This window comes from Cupressus sempervirens, chromosome 9 (genome assembly GCF_028749045.1).
Source record: "Cupressus sempervirens isolate cs-2001-9-10 chromosome 9, ASM2874904v1, whole genome shotgun sequence".
In the NCBI taxonomy this organism is placed as follows: domain Eukaryota; kingdom Viridiplantae; phylum Streptophyta; class Pinopsida; order Cupressales; family Cupressaceae; genus Cupressus; species Cupressus sempervirens.
This window is the reverse complement of record NC_143126.1, coordinates 615423042-615442345: the sequence shown is the minus strand read 5'-3', so window position 1 is coordinate 615442345 and position 19304 is coordinate 615423042.

Below are 19304 nucleotides of genomic sequence, written 5' to 3'. Positions count from 1 at the left end.
AAAATAAATTGTACATAGAAAACTTGGTATTACAATAGCAATTGGTATTGTTGCTAAATTCTTTGCTAATCAGAGAGAAAATCACATGATGGTAGTGAAACGGATCATATGATACTTGCAAGGAACATAAGACTATGGATTATGGTACAAGAAAAATGATAAGTTTGAATGAAATTTTTTCACTAATGTTGATTGGGTTGGAAATGTTGATAACATAAATATTGCAAGTGGAGGGACTTCTTTCTAGGTAAGAGACTGATTTCATGGGCAATAAAGAAGCCTAATTGTATTTCACAAACCACAATAGAAGTTGAATATGTTGTTGTGGCAATAAATTATTCAAACATTGTGTAGATCAAGAAATTATTGAAAGGTATGAAGGAAGAGATCACTAAACCCATTGTGTTATATTGTGATGAAGAAAGTGTTATAAACATATCAAAGAACCTTGTGATGCACACAAAGACTAAATATATTGAGATCAAGTATATCATTACTTGAGAGAGTTGGTACAAGACAAGGAAGTGAGATTGGAATATGTGAGCACAAAAGAATAGATAGCTACTATGTTCACAAACACACTACCTAAGGATGCTTTTGAGTATCTAAGAGGAAAGTTAAGGGTCATTGCCCTACCTAAAGAAAATTGAGAAGAGATGTTGCATTGCATCAATTGTTATGATTGGAATATCTTATAGATTGATGTAGGAAGTCAAAATTTAGGATTTTTCTAAGGGTGTGAAAAGAAAGACACTAAACTATGAGCAGATGAAGTTGTAAAGAGTTATGAAGCAAGATGATGGAATGAAATTTTATATCAATCAGAATAGTGGCATGAAGATGTTATTTATACTAGAGAAAAGAAAAGAGATGAGATGCATGTGAATGGTTGATGTCTTTGGCATTGTTGTCAAAGAGGGAGATATATTCAGTTACCTTTCATATAATGAGGAAGAGAGTGTGTACTATTGGAAAAATTTTCATTGCTCCCATTAGGATTTGTGACAAGGGATTAACCACCTCTTGTGTACTATAATTTGAGTGGTTGTATTGGGAATTGAGAGATCAGTCTTTTGGTGCAACAAAAACCCCACTCTAATAAGTGGTATTAAAGCTTGATCACAGGTTCAAATCCAAAGACCCTTGGGTAATGCTGAGGGGAAGATTGTTGGAAATTTATTCAGTACTCCCCTTAATATTTGTGACAAGGGCTTAACTACCTCTTGTGTACTATAAGTTGAGTGGTTCAATTGGGAATTGAGAGATTAGTCTTTTGGTGCAATGACAACCCCACTCTAACATGTACAAGTTACCATAAATGCTACACACACACACACACATAGATATGACAATAAAAGAGTACATCCTAAAATGGTATAGGGAGTGGTATCATATAGTTGATACTACTATAGTTGATGTCATAGGGAGAGAGTGTGTACACGTTTCCATACATGCTAAATATAGAGGGAGATATAAAAGAGAAAGAGTGTATATTGAAATGATAGAGGGAGTAATATCATATAGTTGATACTACTATAGTTGATGTCTAATGGAGATAGTGTGTACAAGTTACCATGCATGCTACATATAAAGAGGGAGATATGATAGAGAAAGAATGTGTGCTAAAATGATAGAGGGGGCAGTATTATACAGTTGATACTACTATAGTTGATGTTAAAGGAAGATAATAGTACAAGTTTAGAAGTAGACATAGTGAAGATTTTGGATTCCATGGTAACTACAAGTGTTGTCATCAATTCCAAAGAGGGAGATTGTAAGAAACTATAATTGGAACAACTATTATATTGGCATTGATGTCAAACCTACTGGTAAGACATTGTCTAACCTACTAGAGAGATACTTACTAATAGTTTAGTGTGGCATATATGTTAATTGATGAAATGGATTTGAAAAGAAGTGATATCAAGGTGAGTTAGTGATGTTGTTGAGAAGAGAAGTTAAATGTTATGGAATTACAATGAACACTTGCTAAGTTAGTCATTGATAAGATAATGTATTGTTTAATCATTGCATGAAGTGAAGAAGAAAAATGAAATTGATGTATAAGTGAAATGACAAGAGTTGAGTTAAAATCTAAACATGATCGAGTATCAGTATTGGTTCATCAATTAAGGAGCTGGAACAAAAGATTAAGGAACTTAAGTGGAAGCTAAATAAAATTTGAGTGATACTTAATATCAAGAAAGTTGAGGAAGGAAGGTTAGTAGCAAAAAAGCATAGTAATGGTTGAGAAAGCTAGTGTATCTTGAGTTACACAGTGATGACTGAGAAAAAGAACTCATTGATTGTCAAGTGACAACAAAAGTTATAGTTTGTAAAAGAATCAGGTTTGAGGCCAATGCAATTGATTTTATGGACAATTCAAAGCACATGGATGATAAGGATTGATGAACTAGCATATTTAAAGCATGAAGAGATTTTGTTTGATCAAATTTTTCTAGAAGTGTCAAGAAAGGAGAAGGAGCACAAAATGATGGAAGGACTCGATGAATCTGGACTAACCCTAAGATCTATGGTGATTCTTAAGTGGAAAAAGATTCAAAATACCTATTTAAGGAGGCATAAGACATGTTTTCTAAGGTTAGTTTATTGTTGATTAGTGATCTTGAACAGAACTTGTGAGGAGTAGAGGAGTAGATGAGAAGTATGATGAGATTAGTGAATAATGATTGCTTGAAGGAATGCCAAGAAGACCAGTGATGGAGATGATAATAGAGGCTAGTCAATGAACTAGCATATGAGTGAAGGGAGATCATAATTTTCTAAGTGAGTTGTGTTTTATAGATCAAACTTGTTATTACATTCTAACCATTATGACAGTCAAACTCCTTTAATCAACATTGACCTCATATTAATTTTTTAAATCATTTAATCAAGATGACATTTTAATGGAATGATCAAAAGTCCTCTAACAATACTACTCCTAATAAGGTGATTAAATCCTTTAAAATGGTCAAATTCAACATTGTGTTGTATAACCTTTAATAAGGTTATCTCTTAACTGATCTCACTTTAGAAGAGTGAAACATTGGTAGCATGTTACTCGATGGTTTTTCCAAAATTTAGTTTCCACATTAAATCCTGATTTTAAAGTGTTATTTACATGTGTGGATGTTCCTTTATCCATGCTATTAAAATCTCCTCCTATGATGTATCTCAAAATCCTAAGAAGGAGAATCCATGCATGCATGAATACGTGTGTTGTCAATAATGGAAAAAACTAAGTGAATGCAAAATTAGGTTAAGAAAAAGGAGTTTGTGGAGTTATAGCTAAGATGATTAAGGATTATTTGGATTTTTTGCTACATGTAAAGAAGAGAGAGAAAAGAGCTTATGGTTTATACACCACATCAAATCCATGTATGAAAAGGAATTGCATTGTTTAGTACTTGGTCATTTATGACTATTTATATGCGTAGCCCCCTTGGAAAATTCCCATCTATTTCTTATCAAATACTACCTAGCTTTATAAATTAAAACCTAACAAACCTAAATTAGAAAAACCATAAGTATAGTAAGTACACAAATATGCTAAAATGAATACATGAATTCCATGTAAATGGGTGTATTGTACAGGGGTTGCATTTTTTATGCAACTTAGTGCTAAAGGAAGTCACCCCAAAAATATTGGTGCCACAAATTGTGCTACTCAAATACGACAAGGGTTATAGTGTTTTCAAGGCCTAATTGATGGTATTTTTGTACTTTTTCTAAGAAATTTCATTTTTAAATAAAATCAAGTTTCAAGGTAAGACTTTTCATTTTGAAATCATGTAAATCAAGTTTCAAAAAAAATCATTTTCAAATCACTTAGATCACATTTCAAGCAAATTCATTTTCAAATCACATAAGCTTGAAGCAATACATGTCCTTACCTAGGTAGTGTTGCTCATGGGTTTGTAAAAGAAACACAGTACTTACCCAAGTAGTGTCTCTGGTAGGTTTGCAACATTTAGTGGTACTCACATTTTTCACTCAAATAGAATCCTACCTTTTGTGTGTAGTCTTGGGTAAAAATAATTTGGTGTTTGTCTCGTTTTTAGTGATAGCCCATTATTGTCAAAATAGTTATGGTTTACAAAATAAGTAGTTAGGTTCATGAAAACATTGGGGGAAATAAAAAAGAAAATACCAATTTCCCAAAATTTTCCCCTTCATAAAAAATTGACATCACAAATTAGGGCCAAATATAGTAGTGAGTCGTTATTTATTTTACTATCTCATTTAAATCTCTCTTGTTAGAAAGACTTTCATGCAAGAGCATCCTGGGTATAAGAGAAATCTTGCCTCACCCAAAAATATTTCATTTTTTTGTTTCTTTAATAATGGTTCTCCTAGTCCATAGTAGTTATTTATGGAGGTTTGTTTCTTAGAAAGTCAGTCATATGAGCTTGGAATGTCCTAATTTCAGAGGTGGATGTTCATCTTGGATGTAACATCCCACTAGTTGAGACTCAGTGCCATATCATGAGTATTCATGGAGGTATTACTGATTTTTAGTATGTAATTTTGTTATAAAAACTTCAAGCTTAGTTTTGAAGACATTAGAGGGCTTAGATGGGTTCCAAAACGGGGTCAACTAGAGCTTGCAGAAGTTGGGCCGTAAAGACCAAAAGTTGAGGATTTGAAGAAGGGGTTATAATAGCCAATTGGAGCAACAGTTCAAAATTTATGGCCTTCTGAAGTTGGGCCAACCAAAATTTCCAAAATAAGTGTCAAAAGTGTTTCAAGTCAACTCTATATGTTATTTTAGGGTTAGTGAGTCTCAAAGGTTAGGGTTTGATGTTTAGAACCTTCCCAAGCGATGTAAAAAATGTCTATATAAGGAATGCTCCTACATTGTCTAGGATAGCTTTGGTAATAGTTCACAAGTCTTTGATGCAAATAAGTGTAAGTGATGTAGGAGCATCCTGGGTGTAAGAAAAATCTTGCATCACCCAAAAATATTTCCTTTTTGTTTCTTGAATAAGGGTTGTCTCATTGTAGAGTTGTTGTTTTGGAGGCTTGCTACTTAATAATTCAATCATATGAGCTTGAAATGTCCTAATTTTAGAGGATCATGTTCATTTTAGATATATCATCCTACTAGTCAAGGCTTAGTTCTATATCATGACTACTCACAGATTTATTACAGATTTTTGGTGTATAATTTTGTTATAAAAATTTAGGCTTAGTGTTGAAGGCCTAAGAGGCCCTAGAAGGGTTCTAAAATGGGGTTAACTAGAGCTTGCATGAGGTAGGCCTTATAGATCAAAAAATGAGGATTTTAGAATGGGGTTATAATAGGAAAACAGAGCAATGGTTTGAAAGTTATGGCCTTTCAAAGTTGGGCCAACCAAAATTTCAAAATAAATGTCATAGGTGTATCTAGCCAACTCTTTATGTAATTTAAGGGTTAGTCAATCTCAAGGGATAGGGTTTGGTGTTTAGAATATCTCGAGTGGTGTAAAAAATGTCTATATAAAGAGTTCACGTACATTGTCTAGGACAACTCTGCGTGATAGTTCATAGCTCTATGTTGCTAATTATTGTAAGCAAGGTGTTACCTGGTGTTTTGAACCCAATTTTTAAACTTGGAGACTTCTTCCCCTTGAAAATGTTTCCATATTTTTCTCTTCAATCCCTCCTAATACATATTGGAAAATTCTTTGTAGAGTCTTGTTTCATGAAGGAAATGTTCAGATTTATTGTCATAATAGTGAACCAAATGACACATGTGCCAAAGTTCAAATAGATTTGGATGGTGCAAAGTGATTTTGAACCACTTTGTACCTATTGAATACATTCAACAGTTCAAGAGTTTGAGAAGTTAAGAGGTTCATCTTGTTGAATTTGTAATGCAGTTCAGTGCCTTGAGATTTCAGTTTCAAGATTCATTTCAGTTTGATACTTCAAGTTCTCAAGTACAAAACCAATTCAAAAGAGGAATATTCACTGTTTAGTTCAAAGGTTGGGATTCAAGTTTAGAACAATAGTTTGTTGGCTTAGGCATTGAGGAATACCATCAAGTTTAGAGTCCCAAATGGTGCAAATTCAATAAGCTCAAACTCCAAGATTTCAAGAAAATAAACTCAAGAACACAATTCTTGGTGCAGGAGTGAAGACTCAAGGTCCAAAGCTATGAGAAACATGAAGGTCAGTACAATCATATTAGTACCATGAGAGGAAAATTCAGCACTAGAAAAAAAATTTTGGAATCACCAACCGTTGGTTTTGGTCTTAGGATATTTGGGCAGAGCCTACCATACCTAACATAGTAGAAGAAAGTTAGTTTAATTTTTGAGTACATTAAATCTCTCAAGTGAAAAAGAGTGTCCTTCTATGTTGAGGTTCAATGGGACCTCTCATCCTTTTCATATCAATGATGGTAAGGCCCTGGTAATGATCATAATGAGTTGGGACTAGCCTGTCAAGATTAAGATTATTATAAATGAGGTAAATTAGATTGAGGATGTTCATGGAGTGTAATATGACACCACATCTCAAAGATAAGCACCTCATTTCATAAGGAAGAAGATTAATGGTAATAAGGTCTATCCTAACTCATGGCCCCACAAGTAGAAGCCACCTCACCTCAAACTTTAGATCTCATTGATCACCAAATGCTCCTTCACAAGTCTACATGCTCATATTGAAGAATTACATCAAGTGCCAACATTTCTCTTTGAAAGAGGGCATCATAATCTATAGTCTCCAAGATGTTGAGAATCTGTTCAGTGACATATGCATAGCCAAGCCATGGGCAATATAGATGTTCCCATCCTCCACAGTGTAGGTGCTTGTGTGCACATTTGCTTCAAAAGAACATGCTCATAATAGAGTCCCAAATTGTGTCTATGAGATTGCTTGAGTAGAATAGATGTCACAAGGCACTGATTGAAGTTGTTGGAACATCAAAATCTACATAGGCATCAAATTTGAGTGAAGCACAGAGGTACAAACAAGGCATGTGAACTATTTGATAGAATTTTGAGGTATGCCTACCAAAAATGGATTATGAATACGTGGAATGTCAACATGGAATTGAAGAGTAGCTCGATGTTGATAATGTTCTGGCTTGTCTATCATTCTATAGTATAAATACCAATGGAAGTCCACATGAAATTAGGTTATCAATACCTTCAACAGATTTAGAAATCAATGTTTAGTCCATGTTTCAAAGTTTATAGAATATATAAATGTTCACATCAAAAATTGATGAGAATGCTCAAGGCTATAAGAGGTATTTCACATAGTGATGACAAAGGAAAACTCAAAAACCAAATATGGAGCCATGACATATGAGAAAGGGGAGGCTTCCACATGTTAGAATATCCACATTCCCCAACTCCTGTGAGATCAGAAGGCACTCAATATATAGGATGTAAAATGTCTACCTAGGAGCTCATTATTATAGATTGTGGTAGACTTTTTGTGATGAAGCACCGACACGCATGATAATTTTTTGACTAAGTTTCATTGAGAAACAATGATAACTTTTCAAAGTTCAAGAATTTAGAAAAGAAGTTGGTCTTAAAGATGTTATCACATATGGTGCAGCAATATCAATTCTTCTATGTGGTTCATCAAGGATAGAGAAGACAATGACTATTGATGTCAATGCTCATCATTTAGGGAAATGTGTTCTAATTGTACATTTTCATTCACTTGAATCAATATATGGGAGAAGTAAACATGATGATCATTCCTTTGATCTTTGTGGAGTCTTTTGAGACTTGGAATGGAATCCTACCAACAATTGGCCCAAGCTCAAGGAAAGAGGAAGAATCAGATGAATGTTAAATTAAAACCATTTGTCACTTTTTAAAGTATATATGCTCCTGAGATGACAAGTGTTCACTTTTTCCTCTTTCATAAACATAATTTTTATAACTACCAAACATCATAAAAGATTATGATAAAGGTGATATAAAGGCTCAATGTGGCACAATAAGATTCATTTTAAATGATGAATCAACATCATAATAATAAGTTTTATTAAAGAAAAAGGACTCAATGAACCATTTTTAATAACTGAAAAGTTATGGGCAAGGTAAAAAGATGTAGATTTTTCAAAGAATTAGTTATGTTGATAGAGAAGGAAGAAAAAAAAGCTTATTTATTGAAACTTTCTCATTTTGGGGGGATTCCACTTTCCTGTAGATGATGTTCTGCATATAAGGGGAAACATAGGATGTATGGGGGGGCAGTTTTTTATTCTAATCAGAGATATTTGTTTTAGTTTAGTTTTCTTTTCTAGCTTTCTATAGATATTTTTTATTGTTGGTAATATTTAGAAATTGTATTATTTTTGGTTGAATGAAAGTTCCATTATTTTTGAAGATAGCATGCTTCAAATTGATCTTTTTCTTGATCTAGGATTGGATTAAGGCTAAGTTGTGGAATCATATTCTATTATGTGAGGCCTCGCCCTAACCCATCCTAGCATCAATGATACATTATTATTTTTGATACTCATGACTCGATATGTCAGAACATTATTTGATACACTAAACATTATTATGCTATTTATGATGTGTGATGCTTCACTTTTAGATATTTGATTTTGTCATTTAATGCTTTATGAACATGGATGATGATGAAGTGAATGAATGCAAAACTAACACTTTGATTTTTCCAATTTTAACGAATAGAATGAGATAAAAATTGATTTGTAGAAAAATGGATGTTTTAATTTACATGAATTTCTTGATATGTATTCTTACACATATATACATGTGTTTCTTGAACTACTGATGTGTACAATGAGTGTACAGTAAATTTAGCCTGGAAAACCCCATGGAAAGACAGAACTAAACCCCTTGTTAAATTGTGCAATCTTTGCATTGTCTTTCCTTGAAGGTTGTTAATTGGTCTTACTATTCTCCTAGCCTTTGTTTGTTTCCTATTAAGTCTTTAAGGTTTAAAAATATTAAATTTGAGTACCCTAGGGGTAAGGACATGGGTGGGGAGCACTTTCGAACCCCTTAGTCTCTTTGGTTGACTTTTAGGGTCACTCAAAAACCCTATTTTTGGTTGATTGCGAAAATTAATTGTCTCCTACTTGAGTTGGTGACTCAAAAATCCATCTTGGGGTTACTTGAAGTCTAGTTGAGTTAAGGATCATACTTAAAGGCAATTTGGAGTAGTTTTTGGTTGTTACCCAATCTCTAGTTTTGAAGAAAGTTTGAAGATTGAAGGAAGAAAAGGAAAAGCTCTTCTCAACTTACCATTTTGCCATAACTTTTTGTGAAGGTAGGAGTTCTTCACTCTTTTGAATTGTTCCTTCATGTTGTTCATGCTTGAATCATGCATAAGGAATGGTGTTGTTCTTTGTATTGCTTGCTTGTGTGTTGGGGTTGATTTGGAGGATCTTAACTTGTTTCTTGATGTTATCCTTATAAATGCCTTGATGTTTTGTTTTGAGGGGATTTCATGGGGATTGTTTTGGCATCACCTACCCTTGGATGGGGAAGAAGTGGCCATGTATGGGAGAAGGGCCTTAGTTGGACCTCAATAGTGTAGAGTCTCCTCTCATGGTGAGAGGAGGGAAAGAGGGTAGGGTGTATGGGCCCCTACTTGTCATCCTATACCTTGTATGAAAATTTGAATTTTTTAAGCAGACAAGGAATGAATACCCTTGCTGTATTGGCCCCGAAAGGGCATTTGTAGAAGAACAAAAGTTCTTGAATTTTAGCCCCAAAAGGGCTATGTTATGGTATGGTGATTGACATCTCCTATTGAGAAAATCCACCTCCCCCTATTTTGGTTCAATGTTGAACCATTTGTGCAAAACTGGGTTGGGAATGCATGCTTGAATTGTTCATCATACATGTTCTTTTACATCCTGGTCAGTTCTTGTCTTTCCCATGGTTCCCTTGATGCATTGAAGGCATTGGAAATGATCTCTTGTGAAAGCCCTAGAAGAGAATTCAATTGAATTGCAACATTATGTAAAAGAAAAGAAAAATGTATTTAAACTTTGATGTATTTGGCAATGAGGTTGGATTTTCTTATTGGTTCTTTCTTGATGGAGCCTTGAACCAGGTTGATTAATAGAGAGAAAGTATTGAGAAACCTTCTTGCATTGTAGCTTATGTTATTTCAGTTCTTGCACACGTGCATTGATGAGTAGATAGAATGATGATGATCAATTACACATTTACAAGTTCAATCTTGCTAAAGAATGAAACTATATAATGTTGAAATTCTCAATCCAATATGTGCCTAATTAGAAATTTAAAAAATCTTGTATTATTGCTTAAACACATTATTCAATTTCTTGGTTAACTTGGCAATTTGGCAAATTCAATTTGAAAGGAGTAAGACAGCATACACTTCCTTGTATTAAAATGTATGACAAAAAAATATGCCTCTTAGAAAATTTTCACACTTCAAAAATTCACTCAACACAAAAAATTGGCTTGACAAAAAAAAGTTCACCTACAGGAGCATTTTTCTCTCTAGATTTTGTATGGGCTTGGTATTAAATTTCACATTGCAACAGAGAATATTCTTGGGAATCTTCTTAAGTTTAAAATTAGAAATTAAAAAAAAATAATAATAACAAAGGCAATTGCATAAGTTAATAAGCTTATGTAGCTTAATATCTAAAATATTCTAGAGTCCACCTATAAAAAAAATTGTCATTACTCCTACTCCCATCCCCTTTGGCGCAGGCTTTATTGAAAAAAAATAAAAAAATTAGATTGCATTCTATGGTATTAGTGGGTGACAGGATGTTGGGAGTGAGGCAAGATTAAAAGTCAAACCAAATAATTAATACAACTCCTTTTTCATTCCCTCCTTCTTGCCTAGGCGTGAACAAGACATTTTGTTTAATATTGCAACCAATTCATTCTCCCACGTGGCCCAATGCTCTCTTATGTCAGTGTTCCTATGAATGGGATTGGTTGGGCAGACTTGTTTGAAACTCACATCATGTACCATGCTTGGCGCAGTCCAAAACTCCTCCACTTGGTTGCCAAGTTGATGCAAGATGGAGTTGGCCCAAGTTATTAAAGCCAAAGTTAATATCTTGGTCTCCTCATAATCTTCTCCACCCACTTCATCCTCCCTAGCACATAGCCTCAATGGCTTTTCCATGCACGTGCCCCTATGTCTGGTCACAAAATTTATTACTACCTTTTTGTCTTGAGGGAGCAGCTTCCACCAGTACAAGGTGGATTATATTGTTTTCAAACTTATTCTCTCCCCATTATTTTTTGGCCTTGTCAGTTGGTACTTGTGTAAGGAGATGAAGACCTGTGCAATGTAGGCTTAGGTCAGCATGTAAGAAGGTTTAGGCGTGGTAGGTGGAAGGGAAAGTAGGATGTAGTGGAAGATTAGTAGGTTAGTATTAATACTAGGTTAGTATTAATGTTAGGATAGTTAGTATTTAGTTTAGTTTGATTTGTTATTTAAAAGTTTTTGTAAGGTTAGTTATAATTTAGGATTAGTTTAGAACTTATGATAGTTAAATTTTGATAGTTTAGTTTTTATTTAAAGTTTTTAAATTTGATTAAGATTAATGTTAGATGATAGTTTGTTTATTTTTTTATATATATTTAGATAGTATAGTTTGGTATACATGCTTAGCTAGTTTAATTTTAAATATTTTTATAATAGTATAATTAAGTGTCCTTCTTAAATTATAAAATTTAATAAATTAAGTTAGCTTAGTTTTAAAGATCATGTAGTTGTTTGCAAATTGATTAATTTAGATTTAAATTAAATAAAATTTTTAACCAATAAGTTTGTTATGTTTAAACAAGTTTATGTTAGACTAGTAAGATAATGTTAATTTTTTTTTCTTAGTTAAATTTAAGTTCAACTTATATTGTTATTCAAATGTGGATACCAATTTAATAACGAGCATTTAACTTTAACGATGTTTTCCTTCTCATGATTATAAACTTATGATGTAATGTAGTAAACCTATTCCTTCTCTACAAATCAGACTCAAATCTTAGTGAACCTAATTATTATTATTTAAAAATAAAAATTAAAAAATAGTGTGTGTTTTTGCCCTTGTATTTTGGGCATGACATATTACTAAATTCATTTGTTGCAAAGATTGTTCCTATTAATTTAATCTTCTCTGAATCTTTCTTAATCCATGAATGGGTGGAGGGACGGCGTGTCTCCATTGCCATATGTGGAAGTCCTTTTTTCTTATTTATGTTATAGTTATTTGCCCCCCTATCCAAGAATAGTGAGGGTAGCCTTCGCTTTTAGGTTAAAAGCATTTCTTAAATCTTATTATTTGTATATCTAACTGGGGAGTTGTACCCTATAAAATTTAGAGGGCACTTGCATAATCCAATGGAAAAGTGATCCAACTATTGGTGGCTTTTTTAGTCTTCATGTTTGGGAAAATAAGGGTCATTTTGGGAATTTTATTCGAAGACAAATCTGTTTACCAATAGATTTTTGGCAACTATTTTGGGGAATGGAAATGAAGATTAGTATCTATAATTATTTCCTTAGTTTCATGTTTATCTCTGGATGCTAGAGATTGGTGACTCTATATAAAGACCATTTCAAACATGAAAGTCATTAGAAGACCAAGGAAAGATCCCTCTCTCATGGAACTTTATTTGATGGAGGATAAAGTGTTACACGAGTTCATGGACAACTATAAAGAAACATTCCTTGAGCTATTAGGAATAATATGAGTATAGATGTTGATTCCGCATCTTGGATATTATTGAGAATCCTTTGTGTCAGATTCCACAAGTTGAAAGAGTTAGGAAAAAAGAATAAAGTGTTGCAAGTATATCAGAAAAAGGTATCATAGCTAATGAAGAGCTGAAAGTTGACAGAGAAGAAGCTTTGGTTATCTCAGTTTTGTCCATTTATTTCAATCACCTTGTCATAAATGAATAAGGAGTCTAATCCGATTTACTTCAACCTCTTGTTGATCCATTTTTAAAGGATGAGAATATCTTTGACAAAAATAAAGAAGTGCTAAACAAGAATGATGACATGTCATCCCAAATTTCTCTTTCTCCTCATATAGAAAGTTTCACATTTGAAGGTTGTAATGATCATCTTTTTCTTGAAGATCTTATCAAAATGCTTTCTAATAATGCCTAGCTAGAATATGAATCTTTAAATGTCATGGAAGATAGTAAATAGTGATTCTTTGTGTGTGAATGCTAAAGAAGACCCCATTCTAGAATCTTTTTATTTTGAAGGCGGTGCAACAGTCGATCTTCTTGATAATGTTGATAGTGAAAATGATGTTGAAGCTTGTTTTAAAAAGGACTTTGTTGTGACTAGAAGTTTTGCCAAAGGGATTAATGTGGAAATGAACTTGGAGCAAGAGATATTTTTGGTTAAAGAAATGTTATAACCTCAAGAAGGGAAAACAAATGGCCCACTAACACATGTTGTGCAATAATGCTCCTCTACAATGACCTCAAGTATTGATGTATTTCCAACTTTGGTTTTAGATAGGGAGCTTTCTAATTTAATTGCAGCCAAGAAAGATGGGATCATTATTGTAAAGATAGACCCTATGATTGAAGAAGTTGAATGTGACCATGTTAAAAGTGGCGTGTTTGAGAAAGATGTGCAAGTGAGTTTGCTAAAGGAGGAGTCACATTTTTTGGGTCAAATGTTAGAAATGAAGGTGAATGTTTAATATTTCCTATTGTTAGCTCTTGTTATCCAAAAGGATGAAATATTTTTAATGTGGCACTTTCCCATATTAATGATAAGCTAATGCTATGTGTTCCGATAATAACGATATCAATATTTTTCAACTCCAAGGTAGCGTGAGTGTGTCCTATTCAAAGGATAGCAAGATGGAAAATAAGGAAGATTATCCAACACAAATGGTGGTAGATGTCTCAAATATAGAAGATGGGGCACTTTTGTGTGGTTCATTTTGTTATGATGATCATTCTCTTATGAAGAAGACCACCAACACATCTATTGAAGGGTTGTCCTTGCAACAAATTTGATACTACTATTTTGATGAATTTTATGAAAGGGGAAGACATTGAATTTGCAGTTGGTCAAGTGAAGGGAAGTTCAGTATGTGGGTCAACAAATTGGGTATCTTACAATGTATGTCCTGGAGATTCCAAAATGTATGTGTTGTTGTATTTGATCCAGGTATACATGTGATGTTTTCTATTCCATTTGTTTTGACAATGTTGTTGTTTCATATAAATAGTTTGAAAATGATGTCATATACTCTTTTTGGGTGTTGGAGCATGAATTCTTCTAGTTTGAGCTTACTAATGATACTAAAAATTCTATGCTAGAAGTGAAAATTATGTGTTAGAGGACTTGGGGAATTCTGAAATTAATGATGAATTGTGGCTCTTTGAGAAAAGTCTATACTTTTCCAAATTCGTGTGCAACATCAATTTCACTTGCAGCAACCATGAGTCTATCCAAATGAAGTGGTGTTGGGTTCTTTCATGAGGATGCAAGCTATTGTTCAAAATATTCTCCTACTTCAATCAGCTCGTGAATGGCTTTGTGTAAGTCATTCTTTTATTCATGTTCCTTATGGTGAGGTCTCCTCACTAGTACATATCTATATATAAGATTTCCTTATTTCAATTTATTGGCACTTTGTTGTTAGTTTAGGTTTTTAGGGTAGTTTGTTTTGCTTTCCACTTTGGTGTTTTGGTAGTTTCCCTACTCTCCCCACAAGCAGCACCCTTTCTTCTTTTATGTTCTCTGACTTTGCTACCTAATGGACTAGGAATTGTTCCTTCTACCAGAGGTTGTTGGATTATTTATGCGCATCTCATGTACATACTCCCAAGTTAGAGCCAATGTTAGCTAGTGTTTTGACCCCAATTTTAGAACTTGGAAAATTCTTCCCCTTGACAACACTCCATATTTTCCTCTTTAGTCCCTCCTAATACATATTGGAAAATTCTTTGTTTGGTCTTGTTTCATGAAGACAATGTTTAGATTGATTGTCATAATAGTGAACCAAATGACACATGTGTCAAAGTTCAAATAGATTTGGATTTTGTGAAGTGGTTCTAAACCACTTTGTACTTGTTGAATAGGTTTAGCAGTTCAATAATTTGATAAGTTCAAAGGTTCATCTTGTCGAGTTTGTAATGCAATTCAATGCTTTGACAGTTCAGTTTCAAGATTCATTTATAAGGTACAATTTGACACTTCAGGTTCTCAGGTACAAAACCAGTTCAAAAGGGGAATATTTAGTGTTTAGTCCAAATGTTCAAATTCAAGTTCAGAACACTAATTTTTTGGCTAAGGCATTAAGGAATAGCATCAAGTTCAAAGGCCAAAATGGTGCAATTTCAATAAGCTCAAACTCCAAGATGTCAAAAAAATAAACTCAAGAACACAATTATTGGTGCATGAGTGAAGACTTTAGCTCCAAAGCTATGAGTGACATGAAGGTAATTACAATTGTAGTAGTACCATGAGAGGGAAAGTTAACACTGGAGAAAGTAGAATCACTAACAGCGGGTTTCGGTCTTAGGATATTTGGGCAGAGCCTGCCATACTCAACATAGCAAAAAAAAGTCTATTTAATTTTTGAGTACATTAAGCCTCTCAAGTGAAAAAGAGTGTCCTTCTATGTTGAGGTTCAATGGGACCCCGCATCCTTGTAATATCAATGATGGTGAGGCCCTAGTGATTATCATAATGAGTTGGGACCAGCTTGTAAACATTAAGATTATTGTAAATGAGGTAAATTAGACTAAGGATGTTTGTGAATTGTAATATGACACCACATCTCAAAGATAAGAACTTCATTTCATAAGCAAGAAGCTTTATGATAATGAGGTTAGTCCTAACTCATGGCCACACAAGTAGAAGCCACCTCACCTCAAACTCCAAATCTCATCAATTGCCAAACACTCCTTCATGAGTCTACCTACTTATCTTGAAGAATGTCATCAGGTGCCAACATTTTTCTTTGAAAGAGGGCATCATAATCTGTGGTCTCCAAGATACCGAGAATCTATCTGGGTACACATCCATAGCCAAGCTATGGGTATTCATGCTTAGACATGGGTACTATAGATGTACCCATCCTCTATAGTGTAGGTGCCTGCGTGCACATTTGCTTCAAAAATACATGCTCATAGTAGAGTCCCAAATTTCATTTGTGTGATTTCTTGAATAGAACAGATGTCACTAAGCACTGATTGAAGTCGTTGGAACATCACAATCTACATAGGCATCAAATTTGAGTGAAGCATAGAGGTACAAACAAGGCACGTGAACTATTTGACAGAATGCTAAGGTATGCCTACAAAATATGGATTATGAATATGTGGAATGTTGACACAGCATTAAAGGGTAGCTCGATGTTGATAATGTTCTAGCCCATTTATCATTCTACAATGTAAATACCAATGGGAGTCTACATATGAAATTGGGTTATCAATACCTTCAATGGATTTAGAAATTAATGTTTGGTACATGATTCAAAGTTTACTGAATATATAAATGTTTGCATCAGAAATCGATGAGAATGCTCAAATGTGAATCAAGGATATAAGAGGTATTTCACGTGGTGATGACAAAGGTGACCTCAAACACCGAAGATTGGGTTATGATATATGAGAAAGGGGAGGCTTCCACGTGCTATAATATCCACATTTCCCAACTCGTATCAGATCGGAAGACACTCAATATACAGGATGTAAAAGGTCTACCCGAGAGCTCATTATGATAGATTGTGGTCAAATTTTTGTGATGGAGCACTGACATGCATGATAATTATTTTACTAAATTCCATTTAGAAACATTGATAACTTTTCAAAGTTCAATTTTAGAAAAGAAGTTGGTCTTGAAGATGTTATCACAGATGGCGTGAAATTATCACTTGTTCTATGTGGTTCATTAGGGATAGAGAAGACTATGGTTGTTGATGTCGATGCTCATCATTTAGGGAAATGTGTTCTAAATTTATATTTTCATTCACTTGAATCAATATTTAGGGGAAGTAAACATGATGATCATTCCTATGATCTCCGTGGACTCTTTCGAGACTTGGAATGGAATCCTACCAACAGTTGGCCCGAGCTCGAGGAAAGAGGAAGAATCAGATGAAGCTTAATTAAAAATATTTTTCACTTTTCAAAGTATATATGCTCCCAAGATGACAAGTGTTCTCTTTTTCCTCTTTCATAAACATAATTTTTATAACTACCAAACATCATCGAAGATTATGATAAAGGTGATATAAAGGCTCAATGTGGTACAATAAGATTCATTTTAAATGATGACCCAACATTATAATAATAATAAGTGTTATTAAAGCAAAAGGACTTGAATACACACTAGCACAGGGAAAATGAATCAATTTTAATAACTGAAAAGTTATGGGGAAGGTAAATAAATGCAAATTTTTCAAAGAATCGATTATGGTAACAGAGGAGAAAGAACAAGAAGCTTATTTATAGAATATTTAATAATTTTTGGCGGGTTCCACTTTCCTATAGACATTGTTCCACATATGAGGGGAAACATAGGATGTATAGGGGTTAGTTTTTTATTGTAATCAGAGATGTTCGTTTTAGTCTAGTTTTCTAATCTAGTTTTCCACAAATATTTTAGAATGTTGGTAATATTCAAAAATTGTATAATATTTGGTTGAATGGAACTTCCATTGTTTTCGAAGATTGTTTTCTTTGAATTGATCTTTTTCTTGATCTAGGAGTGGATTAAGGTTGAGTTGTGGAATCATATTTGGTTACTAAATTCATTTGTTGCAGATATTTTTCTAATTCATTTAATATTTTCTTAATCTTTCTTAATGCATGTGTGGGTGGAGGGATGGCGTGTCTCCATTGTCGTATGTGGAAGTCATTTCTTCTTATTTCTTTTATAATTATGTACCCCCCATCTAAGAATAGTGATGGAAGCCTTCGCTTTCAGGTTAAAGCATTTCTTAAATCTAATTCTTTGCATATCTAACCAGGGAGTTGTACCCTATAAAATTTAGAGGGTGCTTACACAATCCAATGGAAAAGTGACCCAACTATTGATGGATTTTTATGTCTTCATGTTTGGGCAAGTAAGGGTCATTTTGGGATTTTTATTTGAAGACAAATTTGTTTACCAACAAAAGGCATCCATGTGGATTTGCATATTGTATTTCAAATTTTGTAATGCCACATTTGCGGTGACAATAATAAGCATGTATTTTGTTCTCACAAATTATTATTGTTTCTTTGTTTATGTTTTATGTTTTTGGCATTAACGGGAGCACCCTTCATCAAGTGGTATCAAAGTAGGAGTTCTTAAGTGTGTAATTAGATTGCTGATTGTGAGGCAATTTCACTAGGACCGTGGTTTGGGCTAAGTGTGTAGATAGATTGCCAATTTTGATATAGTTTGTACTAGGGTTTTATTAGAAGCATAAAAATACCTCCACAAAGAGAGTGTGGTGGAAGAGTAATAGGCATTAGACTTGAGGGTTCAAGAGCCCTCAAGAGATAGTTGGAAGCTTTGGTAGAACAAATGTGTTAAGGGATAAATCTTGGCATAAGAGATGAAAGTGAGGATGAAAGTGAAGAAGAAGAAATTGTTGAAGAAAAGGAAGTTCTAAACTTGAAGAAGAAATAATTTTAAAGGTCATCTCCAAAATTGGAAAATGACCTAAGTTTGAGGTTCCCACATTTTTTAGAAATCTTAACCCAGAGGAGTTGATCGATTTGATCAATGAATCAAAGGAATACTTTGAATATGTTGATATTGAGGATCTTGATAGGGTCAAGTTTGCAAAGGAAAAACTAAAGGGACATGTGAAGATCTGATGGTAGGAGATTCAATTGAAGTGAAATAGAAGGGGGAAGGACAATATCACCAAATGGGATCAAGTGATAGCTAAATTGAAGTGACAATTTATTCCCATCATTTATGAACTTGATCTGCTAAAGAAAATGAAAGGATTAAAGCAAGCATGAAGATCTATTTATGAGTATATCGAGGAGTTCTATCAAGTTCTCATTGGAATTGGCCATGTAGAAGCTAAAAAAAGAGAAATTTTCCTATTATCTCAATGGGCTAAGGCAAAGCATTCAGGAGGAGTTGAGTCTAGTCTAAATGAATAGTATTGAAGAGGCATACTAGTTTTCCCTAAGAGTTTAGAAAAGTCTAAACAAGAAGTTTAATAACAAGAATAGTAGAAGAGGTCACGATGGAATATCTGGCAGATGGACTTATGGAGGCAAAAATGATTATAAGAAGAATAAGGATGAGGCCAGAAGTAGAAGTCAAAACCTAAGAGGAAATTATCAAAACAATAGAGATCGTAGAGAAAGAGGAAGAGGGCAAGGATCTAG